We start from the raw sequence: 15,401 nt of genomic DNA on the forward strand, positions 1-15,401 counted from the left end.
AGTGGCAGATCCAGGAATGTGCTATCTGGGATTCTTTTTCAATACGTTCTCTCTTTTCCTCATTCTTCTCTTATATACAAGGATGGAAAAAGTGCCCAGTTTTCTGGAGGCTTGAGGCCCATTTGGCAGAGAGAGTGAAGCACAAAGAGAGGGAGAGATCCCAGCCTGGGAGGATGGAAGATGCTAGTCAGGACTCACATGGTGTCCAGGCATGGAGGGCAGAGGGCAGAGGGTAAAGGGCATGAACCACCCGGATGGTTCCAAATCCCTCAGAGGATTAGGAAGGAGGGCCGAGGTGTTCCTGTTAAGGAAGTGCTCTGAAGATTCTACTCCAGAGAGTAGTAGAGAAGTTCATTTTTTTTTTTCTTCTATTTTTACCCGTTAAAATGGGAATTCTAAAAGATCACTTGCAGGGGGTGGCGGCTGGGGGACTGAGACGTGGCGTGGGGCAGAAAACCGAGCACGCTGGGAGGAGGGGCTCGGATCTGCAGCGGGGAAGGCTGTGCCCCGTTAGTCCCAGGAGGCGTCTCTCATTCCGGCTTGGCAAATGGCGGGGGACCCGGAGGGACCTTTCCCACTGGAATCAAGGACCTAAGCTCTAGGACATATTGAATTGAAATAAAAACTATTTGGCTAGAAATTAAAAGGGAAGCGAGTTAGGAGGAGAAACATTAACCTCAGGAATATGTAGAATCCAGAGAGGTTAGACCCAGGCATTACCCCAGGAGAGGAGTGTTTAATTTCTTCTTCGTTTGTGAACCATCCCATCAGAAATCCATTATCTGTGTGTGTAGCGGCTATTCAAACATGCAGATATGTATCAGTAGCACAAACACAGTCCAAAACACGTTCTTCAGATCAAAACATACAGTTTAGAGACCCAGAATTAGTCTTTCGTCAGTCGTGGTCAAGTCAGGAGATGCTTGGTATTTAGACGTCTGCACAATTCTCCAGAACTATGGGATGTCTTCTCTGGGATGTATTAAATCAAAAACATGTCTCAATTTTGGATGTAGGTTTCTGTTACCAAACATGACTTTTAACTTCATTCCAGCCGATTTGTGGTATAAGCAAGGCATAGAGTTTGGCTCATGGGAGACAATTTGGTACTGATTGTGAAATGCATCACGAAGGTTCCGGAAATACTGTGTCTTCTAGGTGGTCAATGGAACTGAGTCACGCTCACGGGATGACAGATGCTTGATAATTCAGCCACGCCCCGCACTGAAACTCCAGAGGCAGCTAGAGAAACTGATGCATGATTCATAGCGCTTCATCTGTGACTCTCTTCTGAAATTGTGACTTCGTTTTCTCCATTTCTCATTTCTCTGCAGTGTTTCAATTCTGTGACTTTGTGGCACCCAGGGCAGCTCAGGAATGGGCAGGAAAGGCTGTCTCTGTTTCCTTTTCAAATTCCATGACCATGTGAATCTGGATGCCCGCACTTTGGTGTTCACACTAGAAATGCCCTCCTTCCCCCAGCAGCCTCCACTGGACGCATTCAGAGGACTTGTATCTCAGCAAGGAGGTACAACTGCATGAGCCACTTCAGAGCACTTAATTCTCACAAGACCTGGATCTGAGGACATGGCTTAGTAAATCTCTCCAAGTTTCTCCAGCCCAGCCCTTTGCCTGCATTAAAATAACCTGGGTGTGCACACTCCGCTTTAACTTCTTCCAAGCATCCCATAAACCAGCCACAGTGGAGGGCATGGGCGTGAAGGAAGCTCACCCCCTCAGTCACTTCCTCCCCCACTTCAGAGCCTGGCTGGCCACATTCACCCGTCTTCTGAAGAGGATCCAGTGGAAAGTGGGCACACCCGCCTTCTCCATGAACTCAAATAAACTGTTCCATCTGCGTCAGGTGAACTCACTCCTCCACGTTGCGACTAAATGTTTCAAATTTCTTATAGGTAAGTAGTTAGCCCCTGACTAATCCGTATGCACTAAATGGGTAAAGATTTGCTAAAAACCTCAGTCCTGACGCACCCTGGTGGGGAGGTGGGGAAAGTAGGGCAAATGCCTACCTGCTGGATGACTTTTCCTAAGACAAAGAGGCACAGAAGCTAGCCTTACTGGGAAATATGAAAATCTCTCACTCAGAGTACAGGATATGTGCCAGGGTGGAGCGGGAATGACAAATAAGCCCATCTCACATGCCAAACCCAAAGAGCTGCTAGAGATGCTTATAGCACCTTGTTGAGGAGGAATCTGGGGCCCCATCCAGGCTCACTAGGAAACACATCCGTGATTGTTTAGCCAAGTCTGCTGCAGGCACAGGATGGGGGAGTAGCAGTGTCTGGGTCCTGGGTAGGTGTACCTTCGACAATAGCCAAGAATTCTGAGATCCATTCTTCCAGCAGGGAACCCGGATCAAATTTAACAAGGCCTGCCGTCTCGACAGGTTTGCCCAATATCCAACACCACCTGAAAGAAGCTACTTGAGGTCACATAAGAAGGAGAAAGGCTCTGATCAGAGGCATGCCTTGGAGACTTCGGGGAGATTCCTTGAACTTTCAAAGCGTCCTCACGCCTGTTACTTTCAGCACCCACCATCGAATTCCACAGAAGGATTAGCAGTAAGTCCTTTGAATGAAAGGGGGACGGATTGCTTAGTAGCTTGTTTGGAGGAATGAGGAGCTGGGCATGGGGAGAGAAGAGAGCTTTCTGTCAGGGATAGCAGAGTGAGAATGGAAAGAAAAGCAGGTAAAATGCCGGGGGCCCATGGACCAGGAGTGAGGCCCCCTGGAGGACAGGTGATAGAGGGGTGGGCAGGTGAGAAAGAGGTCACAGCGACACTGAACAGCTGGGAGTCCTGTGTGATTTTTTTAAAACTACATTGAGAATGTTTTCTGGCTTTTCCTCTTGTAAGATGATGATTAAAGGGAAATATTGATAATTTGATTATATATGTGGCAATAAAAGCATCTGACCTATAGTTTGAGAAAAGAGGACCTCTGTGCAGGTTGGAAAATGTCAGCTTCACAATTGAAGATTATGCTTTTCTTCTATAGAAATAACTCCTAAATTTATAAATCTCCAAAACATCCTGCTGAAGGGTTTTCTTCCCAAACTGAAAGAAACTGGTATGTGTGTGTTTTATTAGTGAAATATCATGGAAGCTAAACTGATCTCTAATTTCTAAGCCATAAAAAGTTTATATTCCTATTAAACCTGCTTTTTTCACCATTCTACATTCTCTCATAAGTCACATTGCCCAATTAAGTCTTTTAAGGAAATTCAGTATAAATTCTTTTCATGGCCCAAATATTCTTTGAAGAATGAAGAAAAACAAAATATGCCCATTTTCCTTGGAAAATTAGCTGGGCTATTTTATGAATTGAAACTCTTAAAATTAAATCATTTTCTTTGAAAGAAGCCAGAACACACATTCATTCTCAATACTTCCTGCCTCTGGGTGGGATGGCGGACGTTTCTAGAGAATTGGCGTGCCAAAGCTCTACAAGTCTGGTCTTTAAACCTGTTTTCCAAGCCTGCCCTCCAGTTGTTTGTAGAGAAACATGCCTTTCATGGTAAATGGAAACATACCCAGTGTCAAGTTCCCTGCTCTTAGCTCTAAAATTAGAACGTGTTGGGTGCAGGGAGTGGAGTGGGGGTGAGGAGTGCACGGCTGACTGTACTTATGCAAAAACTCAAATTAGATGGGACTATAGCGTGTAACGTGTGTTTTGTATTATTTTCTCATGAGACCCAGGGGCTTTTGTAGGATGGGCAAAGGGGGTTGACAGTTTGTATTCAAACAGGAAACACTCCCCCCATTCCTCCCACCCCATAATACTCTGACCCTCTGTTTGTTAAAATTTTTACTTCTAAAATCAAAGTGGAGAGGGCAATGGATGGATGGATGGATAGATGGATAGAGATTGTGTGTGTGTGTGTGTGTGTGTGTGTATGTGTATTTAACTTTGGGCAAGTTCCAAAAACTTGCAGTGCTACCTCTGAACTTTCCTGAAAATCAACCTCCTGTCTTGTTCTTCTCAGTGTACCTGTCCCCAGGACACTGGAGTGTCCTGACCTTTCCATCTTTCTGAGCAAAACCATGGGGTGAGTGTCCCTGTTGCCAGAGCCATGGAGGTGGGGTTGGGAAAGAGGAAAGGCTAGTGTCCAAGTACATTCTGCTTCTGCTGGAGGCTAGGATGCTGGTTCTCTTTTCCCCTGGGCTTTGCCAGAAGGGGAAGAAGTAAGTAGAAGTCCTTGCCCTCAGCCTCAGGTAATGTGAGCAGTTTTGTCCTGCCAATCAAAGCAAAGTTTTGCCAGACTCATTGCATGCCTGTTCATTTGTTTACTTCCTCCTTTGCTTAGGTCTTAGGTCATATTACCTAAATGTTAGCTCTTCTCTTTGTGTCCCTCATTATTATACAGCCATCTGGAGTCCAGGGGCTAGCATTTATTTACCTAAGTCTCTGGCATATAATTAAGAGTTCAGCAAGCATTCGAATGAGCAAATTCACTTTAGCAAAGGGTTACTGACATCTCCTTTGTGTGAGACCCATATCCTGGCACTGCAGTGGGGTGAAGGGGGACTCAGACACCGGTACCTTGCAAGGTCCTACCTTCAGGTGAGGGAGAGGACAGGATCTACTGTGGTGCCTGCCAAGAGGGGCAAAGGTGCACACATACACACTTATTGAGTCTCTCAACCCTACCCAGTGCTTGGTATATAGTGATAAATGTTCGTTGCTTAATTTAAATGTTTTAAATTCAAGAAATACTCATTTCTGAGTGGTGTTTTGGGTTTCCAGCATCCATACTTTTGAAATTAGCCAAACCACTCCAGAATCTGCACTTTGGGGTGGCTCTTCTCTCTCCAGTCTTAGAAGGGGCTTTGACAGAGTCCAGCAAATGGTCCCCTGGTCTTCATCCAGATTCTGTGGCCCCAGGGGGATGATAGCAGGCCACAGCTCCAGAGGCCAAGGGCTTCTAATTAGAAAACTGATGCCATTTGCCACAATGGTTGTAGTAAAACAGCTGAAATGAATCTCAGGTGGAGCTTGGGCTTTGTTCAGACAACCTCAATTGCTACTGTCGGTCTACAGAACAAAGGTCTTGGGGGCAAGATCTGCAGCCTGGTCACTAGGGAAAAGCATGAGAAGGGTGGGGTGCCGGGGAGGAGGCTACATTTATTCTTACTAAATAAAAATTGAAAGGGCCCAACCGAGTTCTGTTGTTTGCTGCTGGCGGTGGTAGAGGGAGAGAGAAGACAGGGTGAAAGGCTAGAGTTTGCTTTGGAGTCATGAGACGAGCCGGAAATCACTGGCAGAGTTTGCTGCTTTGTTTTAAACAATTGAGATGGGGTTGCCAAAGGGGAAAAGTTCAAAATCTGAACCTTGTTGCAGAAGTTATTCAGCAAGTCTGCCTTCATTTATTAGACCTTAAAATGTGGTGTAAATAAATACCCTGAGTAATTTGGAAACCTAATAACATGAGGAGATCTCAGAGGAGCCCTAATGGGGCCACCTGCATCTGGAACTCCCCACAGTTTTGTTTTTTTTTTAAGAGACAGAGTCTTGCTCTGTCACCCAGGCTGGAGTGTAATGGCGCCATCATAGCTCACTACAGCCTTCAAGTCCTGGGCTCAAGTGATCCTCCCACCTGAGCCTCCTGAGTAGCTGGGACTATAGGTGCCACACTACTATGCCCTGCTAATTTAAAAATTTTTTTGTAAAGACAGGGTCTCACTATATTGCTCAGGCTAGTCTCAAACTCCTAGCCTCAATTGATCCTCCCACCTCAGCCTCCCAAAGCACTGGCTTACAGGTGTGAGCCACTGCACCTGTCTAGAACCCTCCCACCCCAGGTTTTAATGGCTGATTTGTGTCCATGGGAGGCAGCTTTCAGGTGTCCTTTGTGCCCTCTGGGATGTAGATGCGGAGCTGGGGAGGAGGGTGGTAGTGAGCGCCTTCTCCAGCCTGGCCCCAGGAACTTGCTGCGGAGCAGTGAGGTCTTTGGAGAAACTAGAGCTGTGGACATGTCCTCATGCTCACCCACACATAGCATGCATGAGCACAGGAATGTGCACAGTTTCAGAGGCTTCAGGGTCCCCGGAGTCTACCCAAAGGCCTCTGAGAACTTCATCATTCCTTTGTTCCCAAGGTTTGCTCCCTCCTCCCACTCCAGAATCAACTCTAAGTTCTCACCAGGGTTCAAACCTCCCATGGTGTGGCCCCAACCTCCCCCCTTGGCCCTGACTCCCACTGCATGTTTGCCACCAGGCACAAAGGATTTGGGGGTCGTTAGCTGCAGATGGCCTTGGAGTCCCACAAAGACACATGAGGGGACTTGGGCCCATGTTCCTGGCAGGCCTTACCCAGTAGAGCCCCAGACCCCAGCACCATGTGCAGGGCTAGAAAGCAAAAGGAAAGTTCAGAGGATTCAAGATGGCATTAAAGGGACTATAAAAAGAAATAAAGATGATTGTATATACTTTCTTTGCATGTGGCATTGAGTAAGACGTTTTCTAGCAAAAGCTATCATTGTTCCTATTCCATGGAGAACTCCAGCCCTTTACGGCATTGCTGTTGCCCTCTCTCTTCTTTAAACCAAAGGGCTCTTTGCTCTTTTACCAAACAATTTAGACCTTGTTCTCATTTTTCACTTGGGATGTTAAAAATGCTCTCAGGAAACAGTTCTACCATTCAGAAATTCCAAATATATCCGTGAGCCTTTATTATTCCTCAAGGTTACAGGACTTTTCCTTGGAAACTATTTGAATTTCAGTAGACTTTCTGCTTTTCATGTCTCTCCTTGCTTTTAAAATGAGTTTTGGTAAATTGAAGTCTCTGAGCTTATTTATTTTGCCAAATTTAGTCTGTCTAAATATGCTTTGTTATTTTTTTTTTTTAAATAAAAAGGATTTTAAAGCCCTCCTCCTGAATTTCCTCTGAAAAATTAACTGGGCGAGATACTACAGTGTGTCATTTGTTATCTTCAGCATTAAGCTGGTATTGACATTAACAAATGAAGCCAGCTGAACATAAAAAGACGTCTTTTGGCATCTCTTTTAACAATCTGAACAAAACCTCGAAAGCCATTTCATCTTCTGGTCCCAACTTTGTAAATTAGACCCCTGAATATGCCAAATTTCAGGAGCTCTTTTATCTTTATGCCGAGATACTCCTCCAAAGAGAACTAAATATATTGGATGTTGCCAGTAGAAACAAAAGCATGTGTATTCGAGACACCAAGGGAAGAATGCTGTGGGTCTCACTTCTTGCCTGACATTTTGGAGTGGAAAATGACAGTGTTGGCACAGTAGCCTCTCCCATACGGCCAGTGTGTTCACTCCAGAGCTACTTCTGTCTCCCAGCAATCTGTCCTGCCCAGGCGCAGCACAAGCTGTGGAGACCCAACTTGGAACTGGATTCTGCAGACAGGCTGCCCGATACAACTGGGGACCCAGGAGGAGGGACTGTGTCATCACTCTTCCTGAGAATAAAAGTACTGCCTCGCCAGGGTGAGCCGATGGGGGGCAGGGTTCAAGGATGTCTAAAAGATGCAAGGAAATCAAAAGACACTGACCCATACGTGAGGGGCATCTGAGTGGGCCCTCAAGATTCTCCATGTGTTCTTATTTGGTTGGGTCTGACCAGGTTCGGCGGGAAGCTCCCTGATTTGGGAATCACATGATCTGAGGTCATCATGCCTTCCTCCTCTTACAGCTGTGCATCCTCAGGGACATCATTCAACCTTTCTGGATCTGTATAATGTGGATAATAATGTCTGCTAGACCTCCCTCTGAGTTGCTGTGAAGAGTAAGCAAGTTGATGGTTATAAAACGATTTGGTAACCTGTAAAATGCCAGAGGTGGTGGCTTTATGGCTGTCTGGGACTCTGTGCTAAGAGTCTGTGCCCTTGAGAAGGCCTCCTGGCCGCTAGGCAATCAGCTTTGGGCTTGGGTCTTCTGAGATATTGGGCTTCATAGCTACTTTTTGAGGCCCATCAGCCTCTAGTCTCACCTGTCCACCTGCTTCACCACGGGACTTGGGCCAAACCACCCCACCTGTCTGTGCCTCAGCTACTCCCTCTGGAACATGGGTCTGGCTCCTAGCTCCACCTATCTCAGGGAGACCTGAAAGAGCAAATCAAGTTCATTTGTTTAGCCAGCATATATTGAGGGTCTGCTTTTGCCTGGCACTTAAGGGTAGAATCATCAGGAAAATAAAACTCCTGCCCTAGTAGAAGAGACATACAAATGGTCCATCAGTTCCAGGCCAATACAATTAGGTTAAAAAGAAAAATGGGGCGATGTCATGGAGCCCTCCATGGGCCCTGTACTTAAACAGCAGGATTGGAGGGGGATCTTCTTGCCAACTTAATTTCACTGATGCCTCAACAAAAGAATCTGTGCTGTGCACATCTAGGGAGAAATGGTGAAAGCAGGAACATTCACCCATCTGGTGAAAGGTCGGCCCCCATAACACACACAGAGCCACAGGGGGAGAGGTTTCTACACTTCTTACAGTATTGTCAGGCTAATTGTCCAGGGAGTGTCCAAAGTGGAGATGTCCTTATCCCTGTACCATCCCTGTGAAGTCACACCTGAACACTTTCCTAACTTACCCCTTGAAAGTCATTTCTTACTGGGGCCAAAGTGACACTCAGCAGTTACAATGTTCAATAAGGTGGTGGTAAATGATCAACCTGCAGCATACCTGGGACAAGTCAGGTGTGGCCCCAGGTCAACCTTGCCTGACTCACCCCCAAAGCTGGTGGAGAGGCCTCCTCCTGTCCTCTGCCTGCAACTGAGCGGAGGACGTCACCTGGACTCTTGTCATATGTAGGGTGGGCAGGGGGCACTGGACCAGTGGCCACAGCCAATCAAATTATACAGAAATTCATTCATTCATTCTTCCATTCACTTATTGAATGGAATCAAATATATCAGATGGGCTGGACTTGATGGAATATAACCAGGAAATAGCAGCTTCTTTTTTCCCCTGCCATCACTGCCCTTCCAGCCCACTCTGTCCATCCTCTTTCACTGGGCGACATCTCAGGCAGATCCCATAACTATTCAGTCTCTTTCAGGTATTAATGAACAGTCTTCATTTTAGGGTATTTAAAAAGCCCAGTCCAATATACATTTAAAACAGTTTCCCATCAAATTCCAAGCTATTTCCCCTTCCCCCAAGCTCAGACATGACTCAAGCTCAAGAAGATCTCCCAGTCTGTGTCTTACTAGTGCTTCGTCTTTCGCCTCTACTAGCTGCTTCCAGCTCCCACAGTAGGGCAGAGAGTGGAGAGAAGAGGGAAAGGGAAAGAAGCAACAATGTCTCTTTCCCCAACTGTGGCTGCTGTTACCTGGCCACTGGTGTCCTCTAAACACAGACACCCAGGTGCGGGTTGTCTTTCTGGCAAGGCACTTCAGCCAGTTCCTTGGATTCCCCCACCCACCGCCCCACCGCCACCCCGGTCCTGTGCCTCCCAGTGCCTGGACTTGGAACAGCGCCCTCTCTGGCAGGCTGCTGTGATGCCTCTCCAGCTCCAGTGCCAGTGGGCACCCCACATGGCCATCTAATGTCAGTTCACCTGCCCTGGAAGTGAGGGCCCTTGGCTGGGGACCTACCAAGAGAACTCAAGCTCAACTACCATCCTCAGAGTCCACGTGGGCCATGGAAATACATTACACATATTGTACCAGCAAGTTGTGAAGTGCAAGCCTTACCAGAGAGATTTTTGCTCCCTAAGATGGTGACAGCCAGGGCAGGACTTCAAGGCTCTGCTGCTCAGCATGCATTGACCAGGAGGGGAGATTTTAGACCTGCTTCTGGCTGACTTCCCTGCACTCTTGAAGCCATCTTTACTTGGCTCAACATGGGGAAAAGCAGCCCCCCCCCTCAAAAACAGGAAAAGGAAAATAAACGCATAATATTTCTTATTAGAAATCCCTTATAATCAATCCAAAACCACATCTCTATCTGTATTTATATCTGCATCTATCTGCTGTTTTGGCCAACTCTTAACAAGCCCTCCATGGATGGTAAACTGTATCTTTCTTTAGAATATGGGGCCACTTGGCCAGGCATGAAGGCTCACACCTATAATCCTAGCACTGTGGAGGTTGAGGCGGGAGGATCACTTGAGAACAGCAGTTGGAGACCAGCCTGAGCAAGAGCGAGACTCCGTCTCTTCAAAAAATGGAAAAATTAGCTGGGCGTGGTGGTATGGCACCTGTAGGTCCCAGGTGCTTGGGAGGCTGAGGTGAGAGGACCACGGAAGCGCAGGAGTTGGAGGCTGCCCTGAGCTATGATGGCACCACTACACTCCAGCCTGGGTGACAAAACAAGATCCTGTCTCAAAAAAAAAAAAAAAAAGACTATGGGGCTACTTGTTACCTATCTCAGCTTTTGTCATCAGTAGAAATTCTCGAACAACAGAAAAATTCACTCATTCATTCATAATATTCAGCAAACATCTATCCATCGTGTACCACGTACCCAGGGTCGTGCCAGGGGCACCCAGTAAGGAGCAGAACTGACATGGACTCTGCCCTCCCCTAGGTACGCTGGGTGGATCCCCTGTCTGCTGACTGCCTGAAATCTTCCAAGAACATCTAAATTTGATGAATCCAACATCCCATCAATTGGAACTCAGTTATTCTGCCACTGGTGCATGACTACAAAGACAGTTATAACTTCATGTTTGTAATAATGTTCCCAAATGCTTCAAGATCTTAAAGTGCCTTTGAGTCATCTCTGATAACTTAATCCTCAGAATTGTTTTAGTGTTGAGTATATTTTGCTGATATCTGATTCTTTAGAAAGTACAAACTTAATTATGTTTCTATTTCAATATCAAAGAGATGCATGCTCTAAGATGGAGAAGGTTCCCTATAATCAGAATATTTGCTAGATCATATCTCATTATTTGACTAGGCTGGATTCAGAACAATTTCTTGTTTGTTTATAGACTTGTTCATAATTCTGTGAAGGGTGTATATGTATATTTGTGTGTGTGTTTGTAATTTTTTTCCTTTTTTGGTGAATTTTCTTTTATTAGATTGAATTTTCCCAGTATTTTCCATTTCATTAAAAAAATAAAAGTACCTACTTTCCTGGCTTAAATGGATAATTTATTGAAATATTTTATTTAACTTAATTTTTTAAAAGTGGAAAGTCATGTTTTAAAAACACTGCTCCTGTTCTTGGCACTGCAAATCAAAAACATTCAACTTAGAATATCTGCCTTGTTCCTAAAGTTGGATCCTATGTGTTTTGATTTTGTGAGAGTTTTTAAATATAATTAAACCTCAGTGTAGATAAAAAGTTTTGATCTTATATAGGGAAAAACACTAGAGAATTTTTATTATTTCCAAGTATTACATTTATAAAGTTTTGCATTTTAACCCCAGTTCCCTGATGTAATATATAAATCTCATTAACCTTATAAATATGATTTTTCAAGAGCAAAGAACTTCTCCCTCCTTCCTTTGTTATGTCTGATTTGCAAACCAGCACATAGGCCAAGTGTTGGCAGATAACAATATTTTAAAGGGCATCGAAGTGTAAGAATAACTACATACTTGCAGATGCGTTATGAAATATGCCCCATTAGTCACTTTATATCTGAAAGACAGAAAAATAGGCACCTAGCAACAGCATGCCATCACTCAGGATTAGAGAAAAACCATTTTCATCTAGGAGCTATTACCCCCTCTTTGGGGAGCTGTTGAGCTAGTGCATTTAATTGCACAAAAGATCCTCGAATGGGCCGGGCGCGGTGGCTCACGCCTGTAATCCTAGCACTCTGGGAGGCCGAGGTGGGCGGATCGTTTGAGCTCAGGAGTTCGAGACCAGCCTGAGCAAGAGCGAGACCCCATCTCTACTAAAAATAGAAAGAAATTATATGGACAGCTAAAAATATATAGAAAAAAAAAAAAATTAGCCGGGCATGGTGGTGCATGCCTGTAGTCCCAGCTACTCGGGAGGCTGAGGCAGGAGGATCACTTGAGCTCAGGAGTTTGAGGTTGCTGTGAGCTAGGCTGACGCCACGGCACTCACTCTAGCCTGGGCAACAGAGTGAGACTCTGTCTCAAAAAAAAAAAAAAAAAAAAAAAAAAAAAAAGATCCTCGAATGGAGACTTGGCTGTCGATTGTCCACATTCATGGTGAATGACAGCAATGACATCACCAAAGGGTGGCTTGTGGTGGTGGAGAAGACAGGACTTATTGGGAACCTTCCAGACAAGCTCATAAGTCAGGCCTGTGCAGAAAGCACTGAGGCACCACGTGAGAGTTGTGCCTTCCTTTCCGGAAAGCCGTCACCCTTCCTCCCTGTCTTCCCTCTGCGTGGATTGCTAGGAGGAGCTGGTGCCCTCCTCCTCCCAGGGCCTGGAAATAAGGATCTGGTACTTATCTGTTCGGGAGCCGCCTTCCCCCACCAGCCGTGGGAAGAGCATCAAATGCTGAGCCCACATTAGCACCCAGTTGGACTGAGTTTCCAGAAGGTTCTTTTCTCACACCAGTTAGGACAGGAAAGAAGTAACAGAAGGCAAGCAAAGGAGGAAGAAAACCTAACATTCAGCCAGGGAGAAGTTGCTTGAGGAATGGATGGGGGTGCTTGCATCAGTCTGGACCAGACAATGTCGGGGAGAGCTTCAGCTCCACCACCACCCCACTCTGCAGATATTACTGAGCCGGTGTGGCAACAGCGTTGCTCAGAGTGAGGGTACGTACCCAGTCCTCAAGCTGCTCCCTTCAGCCAGGGGAGCTTATCACTGGGGAAATGTACCGGATGCAGGATGTTCTCTCTGTCACAGACACTTGGGAGCAGGCAGAAGTTCGCATGCTGTCAAATCAACCTCTTGCCTTCAAGTTTTGGCGTCTGTTGGTTCGGTAGGGATTGTAAAGCCGTGCAGTGGGGATTTCCATGCATGGGGGAAGCTGGGCTGGAGGCCAGACGGACTTTCCATTGCTCCTGGGGGGTGGGGATGGGGATTGAAGGAGAGCAGGAGAGAAAGAGAGGGTATCCCATTCTGGGAGGCTGAAGCCGGCAGATTGCTTAAGGTCAGGGGTTCAAGACCAGCCTGAGCAAGAACGAGATGCTGTCTCTACTAAAAATATTAATAGAAAAAATTAGCCGGGCATGGTGGCACACACCTGTAGTCTCAGCTACTCAAGAGATGAGGCAGGAGGATCGCCTGAGCCCAGGAGTTTGAAGTTGCTGTAAGCTATGATGATGCTACTGCACTCTAGCTGGGACAACAGAGCAAGACTTTGTCTCAAAAAAAAAAAAAAAAGATCTATTTGAAATAGACGGTGGTAATGACTGCACAACACCGTGAATGTAATTGATGTCACTGAAAATGATTAAAGTGGCAAATTTTATGTTACATAATTTAAAAATGATGTCATGTCATATGCCAAAAATCATGAATTGTGCATTTTAAATGGGTGAATTATATGGTATCTGAATTTATTTCTCAACAAATCTATTTTTAAAAAATGTTGTCCACGAGCAAATACACGTATGCGTGTGCATGCGCGTGTTGGAGTGCATGTGCACACGCCCGTGCTGGCAGGAGAGACTTTTGTTTCCTAGTTAATCTACTTTGGGCAGAAACTGTCAGAGTGAGGCCTGGGCCAGGGTGGGGAGGAGAAATGCAACCTGCGTGTCCATTGTTCACAGGTGCCCTGGAGGGAGGGAGAAAGACGTAAAGCATGACAAATGCTAAAATAATGCCATGATATTGCGGGCTTCACATATTTTGTAAGGGGGAGTATACGCCACAAATTCCACACCTGTTTCTGCTTTCTCCATGCACTTCGTAAAGGCTGTGGCATGAATGATCAAGCCGGAGCTCCTATTTTCCCCTTGAAATACACTATTGTGCTTAGGAATGCAGCACATTTCTTTTGGTTGCGTCCTGGCGCCAGAGTCCTTTTTCCTGGAAGCATACCTCCAATGTCAAGGGGGCGTGGTGTGGTGGAGGTCATGGTTGCGTCTGGGTCAAAGACCTGCCTCCCTGCCCAGGAGACCTTGAGGGGTCATCACTTGGGCTTCTTTGGCCGTAAAATGCAGATGATGATACCTCCCTTGCCTTCTCCCTAGAGTAGCATGAGAAGCAAAAAAATCCAAACAAGATCACATGTGAAAGCGTTTAGTAAACTGTGAATCACTGCCTTAGTGGAAGCTCTTCTGGATGCACTTAATAGAAACCCAATCGAGTAAGCAGAAAGGACGTCACTGAGCTGAAAGGAGACTGGGATACCTCGCAGAAACCATGGCAGGAGGTGAGGCTGGATCCAGAAGCCAGGTCGGGAGAGCTGGGAAGACAGGCAGCTCACTCCACGTGACTTCTGTCTGCTTATCCGTCTACTGTCATCTCTCTCTCTCTCTCTCCCTCCCTCCATCTCCAGAGAGGCCTCTGTTGTTCTGGTTTTCAGGGCCAAGCAAGGCCACCCCCTGGCTCCTACGATTACATACCCTACCTTCAAGCTGTGAGCCTAGACTTTCATGTCGAGTCCTAAGTCAGCTGGTCCAGCCTGGGCTGGGTGTGCACGTCTTGTCCAATGAGTCATGAGTGTGGGCAGGGGCCACATAGGATAAGCTTGGCCATCCTTTGTCCATCCCTGTGGGTGTGAGCTGGGCAGGTACCAGGAGAGGCGCCTTCTATAAACACATGGCAACATCTAGTGGTATGATGGCAACAGTCAGGGGAAGAGGGAGATTTGATTTTGAGAACCTCCTTTCCTGGTGTGCCCGTCTTTGCTGCCTTCTGCAGCAAATTTCTATCACGTGAGTTCCGAGGAGGCTGGGCTGGCTGCTGCTGGGCACTGCGGCCAAATAAAGTGAAGGAAGGGGAGGCTGGAGGGCCCTGTCAGGGAACAGGGCTAGGCCGCTGGGGCGCCTTGCAGGCCCTGAAGCCATCTACAACTCCTCTGAAACGGTGAGCAGGCTGTTCTGCCTGTGCCAAGGTGTCCGTGTTGTTTTCTCACAAAATGTATTGCAGATGACAGTGATTACAAGGCACAGAAACCCATCTCCAGCTGGCTTACACAAGAAGGGACCCTATTCTGGGGCTGCTTTTCCAGACTCCTCTGTCCTTTCCCTCCTGCTACCCTTTGAGCCACTCCACGGTTTCCAGCTCTCCGCCTGGACAGGGGTCGGGGGCCGGCATTGATCTCCCCATGAAAAGGCAGTGGGGAAGATGCCGGACTAATGGCTGCTGATTTTTTCCCCTTCTTTTTCTTTCATTGCCTGTGGTCTGCAATTACCCATTCCCCTCTTGGCCTTCATAGCTGTGTGAGGTGAGCAGGTGTTGAGAGTAACTTTGTTCTTTTAGAGTCAATCTCATTACATGGAGAGCATCCAGCTCTCTCCGCGTAGCTGGCAGCTCCTCCAAGGCCCGACCACTGGGCAGGGCTCCCAAGAGCAGGGCT

Source organism: Eulemur rufifrons, chromosome 15, assembly GCF_041146395.1.
Source record: "Eulemur rufifrons isolate Redbay chromosome 15, OSU_ERuf_1, whole genome shotgun sequence".
Classification (NCBI taxonomy): domain Eukaryota; kingdom Metazoa; phylum Chordata; class Mammalia; order Primates; family Lemuridae; genus Eulemur; species Eulemur rufifrons.